This window comes from Lycium ferocissimum, chromosome 10, assembly GCF_029784015.1.
Source record: "Lycium ferocissimum isolate CSIRO_LF1 chromosome 10, AGI_CSIRO_Lferr_CH_V1, whole genome shotgun sequence".
Lineage (NCBI taxonomy): Eukaryota > Viridiplantae > Streptophyta > Magnoliopsida > Solanales > Solanaceae > Lycium > Lycium ferocissimum.
In genome coordinates this window covers 65189061-65201988 of record NC_081351.1, presented here as the reverse complement: position 1 = coordinate 65201988, position 12928 = coordinate 65189061, and positions in this window count along the sequence as shown.

Below are 12928 nucleotides of genomic sequence, written 5' to 3'. Positions count from 1 at the left end.
TTATATGTGCATAGATGTTATCGATGATATAGATATGTTGTTGCTCAATGAGATTAGAATGATGATGAATGAAAAGCATGATATAATTCGTGGCTCACCTAGAATGTGATGTATAAGTATGTTGGGGTGCCGGGTGGGCTTACTTAGGGTGCTCGTCGCAGACCCTCAGGTTGGGTCGTGACATTATTGATGTGATTCATGCATTGCATGCACTCTCATTTTCATAATACACTGTTGAGATATTGATGATATTTGATGAAACACTTGATGAGCTGGGCTCAGTTTTACTTGAGTGACGTGAGATGGTCGATGTTCGATGTTCATCCCGGAATCATTGATTGAGTGAAATTGATACCTGATAAAACTCTTTTACTTGAGTGATGTGAGATGGCCGATGTTCGATGATTAATTCCGGAATCATTGTTGCATGGCCGATATCCGATGTTAGTTCTGAAATCGTTGTTAGTACATGGACTCCGCGGTCCCCCAGGGTGGTGCCAGTGAGAAACCCCGTGGGCAAAGATCCGGGGTTCCGTCTGTCTTTTGGGAAAAGATCTGGGACGGGTCGCACTTAGAATTTACGAGTCACGCTGGGTTTTGCTACCGAGACATCGATATTTTCATCCGGAGTACATGTGTACACAGTATTTGCATGGCATTGCATTGCATCCATACATTATTGCATTGCATTGCACCATGATTTGTGATTGAGATGCTTGGTGTTGTACTTGTGATGTTGGTTTGGGCTTGATGTATTCAGACTTGGCATGTTTGGGGATTAGATGCTCTACTTAGGTGATGACATGTATCTAGATTCGATTACTTGTTTATACTTGTTGATTTGTACACATTGAATTATCCGGAGAACCTACCAAAATGGGTCATTTGATTGGTTTTCTAGGTGATGTAGATTGAAAGGTGTTCTAACGATGAGTTGACTCCTAGACTAAAAGGAACGATCTAATGATTTATGTATTGGGAAATTGCACTGGTGATATCTGACTTGTAGTTATTAGAGAGCAGTTGTGATTTAAGGGTATTGATGTTATGATGTACGATAGATAGACGTATGACTTGATTTAGTGATTATCATGGTTGTTTGTGAATTCTTTTACCCATATGTGTTACTAACCATTGTCGGCCTATGATACTACTCAGGACGCGTGGATTGTACTGATATTGCACTTGCTACAAGCTTTTTGTGTGTAGATTGTTTCTGGTGGTTGATTTTTTGATACGAAGCGAAATGTGCGGTTGCACTGTACGGAAGGCCTCCTCCCATTTCATTCGGGGACGGAGGTTGAGTCTTAGAATGTAGTGGAAATGCGACATCATTAGTCGCTCTTACTAGTCTAGAGAACGAGGTCACGCGAAGTCAAATCAAACGTAATCATTAATGGTTGTATTTTTTATCGAATCTTGAGTTTATTAAATATATTATGATGTTTACTTTATTGTTCTAAGTATCTCTTGGTTTAAATGATTCGTCCCTATTAATTAATTGTTAATTGAATAGAGGGTTCGCCTACCGAGGTGGGAAAGGTAGGTGCCGGCGCGACCCCGAATTGGGTCGTGACATTTTACAAAACAAAATATCCTATCCTCATATTTAAGAGGAATTATACTTATCCGGATATTATAAATCCGAACCTAAGATAACCCATATATAAGGGAGTATATTCAAATTTTTCTCAAATCTAAGATATGCAATAAAATGATAGAATTTATAAATGCGGAAATGTTGCACTTAAATAAGCAGTTCATGAAAATATTCACAAATTGGAATTCGAAGGTCAACCGTATAGTACGAATCCTTAATACTAGGGTGCCTAACACCTTCCCTAGGGGATCATCAGAACCCTTACCTAGAACTCTGGATTACGAAGGTTTTTTCACTGCATATGAATAAATAAATGCGGAAATATTGCACTTAAATAAGCAGTTCATGCAAATATTCACACATTGGAATTCGAAGGTCAACTGTGTAGTATGGATCCTTAATACTAGGGTGCCTAACACCACCTTCCCTGGGGGATCATCAGAACCCTTACCTAGAATTCTAGATTACAAAGGCTTTTTCACTGCATATGAATAAATCCTTCAAACCTGGTTTTCCTAATTTCCTAAAAATTAGGTGGTGACTTTTTTTTCAAAACAAGTCCAAAAGAACACCAACGAGTTCGTAGTAGCCTTTATGCAACCGCGTAAAAGCGAACCGTTACACTCATCATAACTGCCCGGCCACATAGGATGCGATAAATATCTACCCAGCTGATCAGTGGTATGCACAGCTAAGTGCCTGCCCGGCCGTCTATGACACGCCGTGGTAATGAAAGAAATACATCTAGGTGCAAATCTACGCGCCTGCCCGGCCGTCTATAACGCGGCGCGGTAATGAAAATAAATACATATATATACGTGCAATGCAAGAACCAGAGCCTCGGAAAGACATCATAGGAAACGATCGGAGTGACCTATCATCGTTATCCTCCGACTTTCGTTATTGTCGCTACGTTCATCATCTTTCAATTAGTAGCCAAAAAAGATAACAGATATCAAGAACATGAAAGAAATTTGATATAGATTACACATAAGGTAAGGTTCAGCTCAATCGGGTAAACCACTATTAACTCAAGTTTATTGGGAACGTTCCAATTGATAACTAAAGAGAATATGAAACAGGGAAAGTACTCGACACAAGTCATATATGGAATAAAGATTAGTCAATCACAAGGGAGCGTATTCATCTCATGTTTATCGAAAATTATATCAACAGAAGGTACGTCATCTTTGAGTAATGGACAAGAAAGATAAGGATGCGAGAATATACTTTAATACAAGCTATTCATGAGAAGAAGTAAGCTTAACCATTTTGGAATACGGTCGACTCAAGTTTAATGAAAACGTTTCAATCAATAACCAAAGAAACATGGAAGTATGGAGAGTACTTTAGTATAAGTCATATATGAAGTAGAGGGTAGCCCAAGCATTAGAATACAATCGACGTATGTTTTCACGGAATGAATGTATCAATGAAACGTTTATCAAGTTCTATTCATGCCACAAAAGAGAAGAGAAAGCCCTACATACTTCATCGATGGAGCTATATACTTCTCCCGAGTTCTTGAACACCTTACGAATGCCTTCCTACATAATATGGACAGTTTGAGATCAATTTTGAGTTCATAGCTTATGGAAACTTTCATTTAAACATTTAATCGAGAAACTTGCGGGCCTAAGTTTGTAGACCTTTTTGTGGCTTAATTTCCCGTAGAACGCTACCTTTTTTCTTTCCTTCTTCTCCTAATTCTCATTAAAATCCTATCCATAGCTCCACAACTTGAAACAACACATTTAAACCATATGAAACAGCCCACACAACTAGCTAGGTTCACAAGAGTTCATAAAAATTCATAAGGACTTGTTCTAGGGAATTCTCCTTCCAATTTCTGTGTAAAACAACTTGTGGTAGCTTATGAGGATCATTAAGATGAGGAAACATACCTTAATTTGTAAGAATTCCTCGAGAATCAAATTTACATCACAACAAAGAATCCTTCTGAAAGTCGAAACGATGAAGAAACAGAGGTTCTATGATTACTACGAGATTCCTTGTGTTGAAATCACTAGATCAGCTCTTAGATATGATCTTGAACCATGGAGAAGGGTTGAGAAAGTGTATGTTACACCTCGGAGATTTTGGATTGTTGTGTTATGACACGAGCTTAGCGTGAACATGAAGTCCTTATGAGGTTAAGGGGAGAATTTGATAACTTTAAAGTGCACACCATAAGATGTTGAATTCATATGAATAAGTGAAGCTAAGTTCGTTGAAGGAAGTAAAGTGTAAGTCATGTTTTAGAAGGTTTCGTAACAATTGAGCTAATATTTATTTAGTAATGTCTTGAGGAGGAGTTATAGGGCCTCTTAGATGGTTAATGAAGTGTTTTATAAGTGTCAATAAGGTTCCATAAGGATTGGAGGTTGATCGAATCAACGAGAGAAAATTTCAGAAATTTTTGGGTTGTACGACCACTTATACGGACCGTATAAGCTATACGGCCCATATAAATGGTCTGTATAACCATTCCAGAGATGGGTGAAACCATGGTGGGATTATACGGACCGTATAAATGGCCATATAATTGGGTCGGGTCAGTTTTTCTCTTTTGTTATATGGACGACCCTTGTTTCAATTTTTCATTTCCCACTTCTCCCAAACTCTTAAAAGCTTTACAACCTTCTCCCAAGCATATTCCACTCAAACGCAAGAGAAATCAAAGATTAAATAGCAAGAATCAAGATATCCATGTGTTGGGAGACTCACTAGGGTTGGTAGACTTCAAGAATTTCTTTGGTATTGAAGCTAGGATTTTCATACAAGTTGGTAACTTGATCCAAAGCTCATTCTTATGAGATAAAAGGTTAGTTTTCATGTCTATTTCATGTTTTTAAGCATGCTTGGTTGTTGAACAACTTGGGTGAGGGAAGAAAGTAGAAAATGAAGCTTAAATGTAGAATTAATGATATTTTGAGTAGTAAATTAGCTTGAGATATGATTCTTAGAATGCTATGAGTACAATCTTGTTGTGAAGGGTGATAATAATGACAAGGAAGTGTTGTATGCAATTTTGCAAAGGATTGGTGTAAAGTTGTTGATATAAGTTGAATATGAGAATGAATTTTGAGACTTAATGGAATATGACTACTTGATTGCGATATTGTGGATGTTTTTATAGTTGTTTGGGAGTTGTTTTGCGATATGGTGGAAGTCGATGAAATAGGGGAAATCTTTTGCCCAATTTTCGTTAGCTCATGAATTATTCTAGATTGAACTTAAGAGTGTCTTTAAGGCTTAAGCATGGTATGAATCCATTTAAATGTAGTTTTCTCAAGAGTTGGCGGTAAACGTTAAGTAGTTAAGGAGACGTAAAGGTATGTAAGGCTAACCCTTCTTTCTTAAGGCACGATCCCATTGTTGTAAACCTTCATGTGAATTCCATAATCTCTTCCATGATGACTTCATTCTTAGAATCACAAAAGCTCATGGTTCTTGACATTCTCATGATACCATTGGTTCCATCCTATGATAGTTGATCCTCTAAGGAAAGATATAACAAAAGTGATGATGAAATTAATGATACTTATGTACTCCTATGTATACATATATATATATACACCTATGTACGGTTAATGAATAACACAGAGCTTGTATGATCGGGTATGATATCTATCGCGCGCGAACCAATACAGTTGGGTACGGATAACACTGAGCCTTGGAAGGGCCAGGTATGTATAACACCGAGCCTTGTCATGGTCGAGTATGTGAAACACCGAACCTCTATGGTCGGGTATGATACTATTATATATATATATATATATATATATATATATATAAGTGAATGTAATGGAAGGTTCCCATTAGAAAAGGATAAGTGAATATGATGAACTTCGCCAGAGGTATAAATGGCTCTATCATCCCATGACACTTCTATCTTATGTTATTTTTTCATGATTCTATTATGCTATTAATTATGCCTTACATACTCAGTACATTATTCGTACTGATGTCCTTTTGTTTATGGACGTTGCGTCATGCACGCAGGTGGTCAGGGAGATAGACTTGATCCTTAGGCTGCTTATTCAGAGACTGCTTAGAGGAGCTCCACTTGATTCGGAGCTGCAGCTATTAGTACTATTCTTTTGTGTGTATATATGGGCATGGTGGGGCCTTATCCAGTCTATATGATGTTACATGTTCTTCTTAGAGGCTCGTAAACAATTATGTATAGTTAGATGTCTTTCAGCCTTGTCGGCTCATATTCTGTATATCATTCTGACAGCCTCATCGGCTTGTATATATGTATATGGGCATGTTTGATGATGTTGATATAAAATTGCCTTAGCCCAGTGGAAATGGTATTATTGATGTGTAGAGATTGTTAACAGGCCATGCGGCTCACCTAGAAATGATTGTGAAAATATGATGAGAGGTGCCCGGTGGGTTAGCTCCGGGCTCTCGTCATGGCACTCCAATTGGGTCATGATAGTGTAAGAGGTGTTTAGAGTTTGGTATTTGAAGAAAAATGAGGTTCCCATTTGATTTGGGGTGTTTTTATATAAGTTGAGTTATGTTTCCACCGACCAGGGCTTTCTGTCCCACGATAGTTTGCACCATTGGACGAAAATGCGAATATCTCTCTACTCCGACATCGTATCGACAAACGGTTAATGCGGTGGAAGCTAGACTCGTATACCTTCAATTTGGTGGGTGGATCACCCCGTAAATCCAAGTATATTGAGTGAAAAGTTGTGCGACATCTGACCCTAAATTCCAGCAATTTACAACCATAACTTGCGACGACCTTGGTTGACTTCCGTATTATAACCCGTTTGACTTCAAAACTTAACATACGACTATCATATTATTTAAATACCTCATGACATTACCTTCTTATCATATAAGCCATATTATGATATGATGACGCATGAAAAACACGAGATATAACAGGTTAAATCAAGCAAGAGAGTAGAGATCATAAGGAGAAAAGGTGAAGATGACTCAGAAGTGTTTTGTTCAAATAAAGAGAGTTGTAGAGAAAACATATGAACCAGGTCTGCAAACATGTTTCGATACAAATAAAGAACATGCTCAAAGTCATAGAGCTAGACAAGGCTGAAGACATGATTTATTCCAGCAATGAATAGATCTAAGTGAAGAAATACAGATACAGAGCAAAGACTATGATTTTATGGAATAGGTCTCTCAACATGTTCCATCATCCATCACAAAAGCAGGCCCAATTCAGAGTCAAATGAATGAACGGGAAGGGGATGATGAAACAGGTTCGTGAACATGTTCCATCTCAGACAGTGCAAAGATTGAGAGGCGGACAAACCAAGTAGATGAAACAGGTTCGTGAACATGTTCTAGCGCAAGTCCTACAACAACTAGGATTTGCAATTTTATGGTAAAGACTTGGCGGTCATGATTATAGGATTCCATGCCATAATTAGACAAGGTTCTTCAGACTCTAACAAGGATAATGAAGTCAATCCAAAAGGCAAGAATCCCGATTCAACACAAACCCTATTATATCTCGTGGGCCTACTCGAAGAAGGTTTTGTGTTTACCGACTTGTTGTGCACTCAATATTATATATATCCAAGTCTTACCAAGAAGAAGGTTTGTGCACCCACAAAGAGAGATTTCAGAATATTGACTGATCAATGAAGATATCAAGAATATTCAAAATTTAGGCGTGCTTCCCCAGTACAAGAAAGCGATTGAAGAAGCTGTAGAATAGAGTTTATGTTTTACAGTTCTTGAGTTTAGAAAACTTGAATTAGGTTATTTATCGAGTTGTATCTTTATCCGGTTTATTGGAAGCATTACAGTTAGATACAAAATGTTATAACTTCAACTTCAAGTTGGAGGTCAACTTGAAGGTTGGTTGCTATTTAGAGGTTGATTAATAAGATAGGGATTAGAGGTTAGTTCCTAGGTTGCAGAGTTTGTAACTTAAATTTGTAGAGGCTCACCGTTGTAGTGGAGTTTTGGGAAAAATCCTACAGAGGTATAGGTCGTGGTTTTTACCGTCCTTGTGAGCCGGGTGGTTTCCACGTAAAAGTGATATGTTCTTTACTCACCTGTTGTTTATATTCTGCAAGACGCTAGCATAGAACAAGTAGAGTAATGTGTTCCATCCTATAGGCAAAAATTGGATACTACATAGGATAGGAAGTAGGTCGTGCAACCCAACACCATGCAGTATGACTATTTCCTTCAAATATAGCTTTGCATAACTCGCTATAGTATCTATCATCTTTATTTGAAGGAAATGTGTAGACTTTTTGAGTCTGTCCACAATCACCCAAACAAAGTCAAATCTGGCCTTTGTACGGGGTAAACCCTCGACAAAGTCCATGTTAATCATTCCCATTTCCATAGGGGAATTTCAATATTCTGAGTCAACCCACCAGGCCTTTGGCGTTTGGCCTTCACTTGCTGGCAGTTCAAATACTCTGTCCCAAAAATTGATATATCTACCTTCATACTCTTCCACCAATAGTGTTGCTTCAAGTCTTTATACATCTTTGTAGATCTCGGATGTACCAAATATTTTGAACTATGCGCTTCCACCATCAATTCTTATCGAAGACCATCAACATCAGGAACACATAACTACCCTTGCAATCTTAGAACATTATCATCAGCATCAATGGTGAATAAAGGGTAATCACCCTTCTGCACTCCATCTTGCAGCTTTACCAAAAATTCATCTTCATATTGCTTAGACTTAATTCTCTCCACGATATCAAATCGCACTTGAGTAATTCCCACTAACTCCCCATTTTCAGCTTCATCTAGCCGAACCCCAAGACTAGCAAGCCTTCAAATTTCCCTGCCCATTAGAATTTGATGAAACCGCAGATACGCCGGGCTATTTATAGATACTACTTAGGAATCAACAATGACATTTTCCTTACCAGGGTGATACAATATGTTCTAGTCATAATCTTATTACAACAACTCTAACCATCTTCTCTATCTGAGATTCAACTCTAGCTGCTTGAAAATGTATTGCAAGATCTTGTGATCTTTGAAGACATCACAATAAATGCCATACAAGTAATGACGCCAAATCTTCAAAGAGAAAACCATAGCAGCTAACTCCAAATCATGAGTCGGATAATTTTTCTCATGCTTCTTCAAGTGTCATGAAGCATAGGCAATCACTTTGCCATTCTGCATCAACACACAACCCAAAAAAATTATTTAAGCATCACAATAGACTACAAAACCCCTTGACCCTAAAGGTAGAGTTAGGAGCTGAAGTTAATCTCACTTTAAGTTCTTGAAAGATCTTTTCACACGCTTCAGACCACTGAAACTTAGCAGTCTTATGAGTGAATCTCATACGGTGTAGATATGGATAAGAAACCTTCCATAAATTTTCGGTAGTACCCTGGCAATCCCAATAAGCTACGAATTTTTATCTCTCCAGTGGGCCTCCGCCAATTCTTGACTGCCTCAATCTTTTCAGGATCACCTTTGATACCATCACTAGACACCACATGACCCAAGAATGCCACATACTTAATCCAAAACTCACACTTAGAAAATTTGGCATAAAACTTATTCTCCTTAAGCGTTTGCGAGGTTATTCTGAAGTGATCTGCATGCTCCTCACGACTCTTTGAATACAACAAGATATAATCAATAAAAAAAATAAAGAAGTGATTGAGGAAAGTCTTGAATACACGATGCAACAAGTCCATAAACGCAACAGGTGCATTAGTCAGACCTAAGGACATCACTAAAAATTCAAAATGCCCATAACGAGTACGAAAAGTTGTTTTCAAAATATCATGCTCCTTTATTTTCAACTGATGATACCCAGACCTCTAGTGAATCTTTGAAAGGAATTTAGCACCCTGAAGTTGGTCGAACAAGTCGCTTATCCTTGGCAAAGGATATTTATTCTTAATGATTGCTTTATAGAGCTAGCGATAATCAATGCACATTCGGAGTGTCCCATCCTTCTTTCGGACAAATAGGGTCGGAGCACACCAAGGCAAAATACGAGGTCGAATGAATCCTTAATCAAGCAAATCCTTCAATTAGCCTTCAATTCAAATAGCTCTGTTGGAGCTATACGATACAGCGAAATAGAGATCGACTGAATATAGGGAATACTATCGATACTAAAATCAATAACTTTGTCAGGTGGAATACCTGGGAGATCCTTGGGAAACGCTTCAAGAAATTCATTAACTACGGGCAAGGATTCAAATTCAGGTTTTACGGCGTGAGTGTCATTAATAACTAGATGATAAATATACCCCTTCGTGATCATTTTACGAGCCTTAAGATAAGAAATAAACCTACGTCGAGGATTAGCAATGTCACCCTTCCATTCCGGAACAAGTCCAATAGGGAATTCGAATTGGACTAATTTGTATCGGCAATCCATAATTTCATAGCACGCGGGAAGCCAATCCATTCGCATAATCATATCAAAATCTACCATTTCAGGTTTGAAAAAGTCAGTGGCAGTCTCACAATGTTTGGCTACAACTACAAAGTTTTTGGAAACTCTAGAAGCAATAACGGGGACACCAGTAGGGGTATTTACAGAAAAGGGTTCTAAAAATTGTTCGAGCTCTACCCTAAAATCAAGCGCAAAATATAATATCACATAAGAGACGTCTAACCCAGGGTCGATCAACGAATACGCGTCATAAGAGCAAATAGTAAGAATACATGTGACCATAATAACTGAGACTTCAACTGCCTCTCTACGAGCCAAACCATAGAGTCGAGCTTGACCCCCATTAGCAGTGTTAGCAACCACTTTAACTCCTCCATAACCACGAGCATAAGGAACATTATTAGCATTACCTACAAAGGATTCTTTGAAAGAATGGGGGTAGCATTTAATTATTTCTCGAATTTAAGAATTGGCCATCTCTCTCTACCACTTTCGACAATCTATCTTGATATGAACCCTTATACCACAATGATGGCAAATACGATCCTCCCATCAAAGATGAATATCGATTCCCCCTCTGAGAATACCTATTTTTATTATTGTATCTCTAACCCTATCTACTAGACGGAACAATATCATTAGAATGAGCAACAAACTGCGCAGGTGCAGAATACCCTTTCTGTTGTCCTCCATTATATGAGCCACTAAAACCACCCACTAATTGGACCTTCTTACGCTGTTCCATCTCCAACCTATCTTGATTTCCCCAATTTTTTTGCTTCTCAGCAAAACCAATCAAGGACACAAAGGTGCAAGTAGAGGACATAGCTGCTACAGCACACACAGATTTAATATGTGGCCATAAACCATGCACTAACCAATCAACTTATACTTTTCTGTCGGAATCATATACATTGGATACCTTGCCAACCAAGTGAATTTCTGGCTAGACTTAGGAATAGACATAGTCTCCTATTTAATTTTCTCAAACTTAGTAGCCAGAGCAAACTGCTCCTCATCAGACAAAAACCTCTACATGAGCGCGTCCTCGAACTCAGCCCAAGTAGGAGCCGAAACATCATTACCTCGCTCACTCTCCCACAACTGAAACCATGCATGAGCAGCATCCTTCAACTGATATGCTGGAAATTCCACAACTTTTGAACCATGAGCACTCATAGCGCTAAGAGCTTTGAAAGTTTCATCCGTGATAAATTATGGGTCATTCTCTACACGTGAACCATAGAACTTTGGTGGATTCGGACCCAAAAAGTGCTTAAGTCTTCCTCGTCCACCTACCATTGCGTTAATCAGAACTCGTCCCCTGCTGTTGGGCTGCCACAAGAGTGGTAAGCATCTGGATTGCATTCTGCATGGACCCAATGTCCGCAGAATCGTTAAAGAGGGCAACGTAACCGCGGATCTTGTGGAGGCACTAGGTTCCCATTATCATTCTCCACTCTCCACCTCAGCATTAGCCTCAATGGCAACACCATTATTGACCCGATTAGGTTGTCTACCTAAGGAAGCATCAAAAGCACCATTGTTTCCTTGATTAGAAGCTCCTGCACGAGTTAAAACCATTTCTGTGATGCACAAATTAACAAACACATCAGAGCGAGTCTAAATAAAGTTAAGTTCTAAAGCAAAATCTATAATCAAGAAGAATGAGAAACACCTATAAATGTTTAGGTAGTCTTTCGATTATGCAGGTGATCAGGCTGCACGTGGAAGACTCCACTAGACACAGCATCACAGACATTGACTAATCCTAGGACACTTCTAAACCAGGAATCTAATACCAAGCTTGTTATGCCTCAAACCTTATCCTGGCGCAACAATCGTTCGATGCTACGAAACCACATCAAAATCACCTTATAAGTTAACTAATCGCCTATATTTAATTAATAGTTCATTATGAATCAATTAAATAAACAATAAAGGTTTATAATAAAAGCATATTAATGATAAGCGGAAGTCTAATATAAATAACCTGAGTTTAATAGTATGCCACAGTACGGGGTACTCTATGAAGGTCTGTACTTGCTCTTCTTCGTTACCTAACATACCATCAAAAATAATAATGGTATACCTCAGTACTGGGTACTCTGTGAATGTCTAAGGGGCAATAGTTAATATAACAAAATACAAATTCATATGTATAAGTGAAAACAAAGTTAAGAACATTTCAAATTCAGTAATACAGTTCAATGTAAGTTAATAAATAAATATGTCAAATTCGATTCCTTATGTCGTTTATCATATTAAGTCCTTCCTTTATAAAATAAAGATTATCAACTAGCCACTCCCGGGCGAACAATCAACATATGCACTGGGGCTATCAATCCACGGAGGTCAATCTTCCTCTAGACTAACATAACAAACTGGAGAGCCACTTTAGGATCCCATTAATTATAGATGCACTGGGGCTGTCAACCCATGGAAGTCAATCATCCTCTGGACTGACACAGCTGCTCAAAAGTTCATTATGGCTAATTATCCTCTAGACTAGCACAACTTGTCCATACAGACCCAAACACAAATAAATAGAAGTCATGGCATATTAGTCGAATCATCAATCATGGCCTATTAGGAGAAATCATTATCAATTAATTTCTCATTAATGGAGGTATCATAAATCATTTAAAACCATGTTCGAATCATTTATCAAATTCAAGTGCAAGAAAACCCATTCTGTAACGACCCGTTTGATCGTTATAGTTCTTTTGGCACTTTCGCCCACTCCCGAGCATTGATTAGCTCCTTTTTGACCCGAGGGGACCATTGACACGCTTCCCGAGGTGTCTAGACCGGAGTCGGGTAACTTTGGTGAAAATATAGGCTTAAAAGTTAAAGTGGTTAACCCGAAGTTGACTTTTGGGCAAGCGAACCTTTTTTGACTTTTCGTCGATTCCGAGAGGTCCAAAATAGTC